This window comes from Austrofundulus limnaeus, unplaced genomic scaffold (genome assembly GCF_001266775.1).
Source record: "Austrofundulus limnaeus strain Quisiro unplaced genomic scaffold, Austrofundulus_limnaeus-1.0 Scaffold258, whole genome shotgun sequence".
Taxonomy (NCBI): domain Eukaryota; kingdom Metazoa; phylum Chordata; class Actinopteri; order Cyprinodontiformes; family Rivulidae; genus Austrofundulus; species Austrofundulus limnaeus.
Window position 1 is genome coordinate 753,385 of NW_013952660.1, and position 2,550 is coordinate 755,934.

The window sequence follows — 2,550 nt, forward strand, 5'->3', positions numbered from 1 at the left end:
ATGTGTATATGTGTGGGAAACACAGACCTGTCCCAACCCGTTTTATTGATGCGTTGCTACCAGAAAATTCAAAATTATTATTATTTTTTAAGTTTAAATATTTGATACATTTTTTTATGCCCCGCTGTAAATAAAATATGGATTTATGAGATTTACAAATCATTGCATTCCCTTCTTTTTAGTTTGTCTCAACTCTGTTGACATTGGGGTTATGTATTTATGAATATGACAGGGTTCACCAATGACAAACTCAGTTTTTAATAAAGCTCATATACAAAGGTTTACATCCGTTCAACAGTTTCTTCTGTCTTCAAACCAAATCAGAACTTTTCTCATCAGATTGTCCCTGATGTTCTGTCCTAAAAGCTATTACAGGTTTGGGGAACTAACCTACAGACTGAAGCCAGACTGTGATACTTTTATAAGAAGGGAAAATATATAAGAGGTCCTAAACAATTTCAGACTATTTTATTTTATAGAAAAAAATGTTTTTGGTTTAAGTTTCTAATCAATGGGTCACATGTATCTGTTACTAAATCTGAGTTCTGGTGCAGGTCACTACCCTGTACAGATGTATAGAACCTACTGTATACATATGTTTTCTATACCAGGACTCAATAATCTGGTCTTTACCAGGTTCTAAATTATTCAAATCTTATCAGGTGTAGAAAACAACAGATTCCATCGTGTTATTTATTAAATAAAAAACAAGCTTTGGAGAAAGTTCTTGCTAAGCTACCTTCACTAATTTTGTCATAAAAAATACTTTTGAGAAAATATATTTTACTCGTATCGTTGTTCAGTTGAAACTTTTACTCAAATTAAAATATGTATATTATTTTTTTAGGCATCTAAACAGGTGAAAATGTTCCTGCTGATGCCGTTTGAGCAGATTAAACTGCCGATCTCATTTTAACCTGTCAAAAATAATTGAACAGACTTATATCTGTAATATTTTATCCATCAGTTCTTCCACTGAGATTAAAAAGGCACCAGTGGTCATTTTTTTTTTTTTTTATAAAGAGGAATCCTCCGTTTATTTTCTCCACCAACAGAAAGTACAAAGCTATATAAGGTGTATGTTTTCTATCATCCTGTAGAAAGTAATTTTGTAAGTATGTTGAAAGTATATAAAGAATTTGCCAGACTCTGCTTCCTTTGATGACGAAAACAATAATGTACAGAAGAAATTGTGTTGCGAAAATGTGGCTGTGCAATTTATGTACATTTGCAACTAGACCTATTAAAGTTTTATTTAGTTATTTTAAAATGTCTGCCATGTGATTTTCTTGTTTTCTTGCTCGTGCGGTTCTGTGTGCATTTTTCCTTTTCACAGTGAATTCTAAATAAAGCGAAAATGAAAAGCCTGCAGGAAGAATCACATGTTCATTAAATACTGAACGAAGCCCAGATTGATTACAGGCAGCCAGAGAGAACATATGTTCAGACTGTGGCTCCAAAGCAAAGGGGGCGTTTTTTCTCTGCGAGGCTGACCTACATACTGCCTGATTGTTATTCTCCACAGTTGGAAGGAAAACACACACAAGATGTCCAGAAAGCTAAATGAATAAACTAATAAATAAGCAAAACTTTCTCTGAGACGCAGCAGAAAACAGTTAATTGTAATGTTTTGACTTCGCAACGTTGAGGCTCTTGAAAGAAAAGTCCCCAGTTTTAATGACTGCCTCTGAGGCAAACATTTCTTTAGCCAAGTGGAACAGGAAGCTCCAGGCAAAAATATTTAAAAGAAAGTGTAGAAGAAAAAAAAACACATTAATGCAACCATTGCTCATCTTCTACACACACTTCAGAAAGTATTCTTACCTCCTTCTGTTGATGCTACAAATGTTTTATTCATTTTCATCTCATTATTTTACACTCATAATGACAAAAAGAAGTCAAAATTTTAGACATTTTTTGAAATAAATAAACTAAAAAATACATTTTCATCAGTATTCAGACCCTTTACTTGTAGCATCGAGCATCCTTTAGGGTTTGAAGCAACAAGCTGACAGTGTTGTATAAAGTACCACAAAGGGATATTTGAGTAAAAGTACAAGTATCTTACCAAAAAAAGACTTTGGTAAAAGTTTAAGTCTCCTTTAGGAATATTACCTGAGTAAAAGTCTGAAAGTATCTGATAGTTTTTGTACTTAAGTATTAAAAGTAAAAGTATTGATTTAAAATGAGCAGTTAGATTTTCTGTAAGGACATTTATTAGGAGGTGACCTCCACAAAAAAATGCAGAAATTACTGTCGTATTAAATAATGTTTAATTTATGATAAATTTAAGCTGCACTAGTCCAGCTGTTTCAGTTTACATAAATATATCAAGGCTGCACAAAGCTTTTCTCCAAAATGAAAATCTATCTGAGGGCTGCTGCCAAATGCAATAATATAATAAATGAAATACAAATTAAGTACAGTCCTATTATTTTAATGATTATGTCCTGCTGGAGTGTGACATGATTTGTTTGTGTACAAACTAATACAGTATCAGAGTTTTATATATTCAGTGCTGGCTCTAGCCATTTTGGTGCCCTAGGCGAG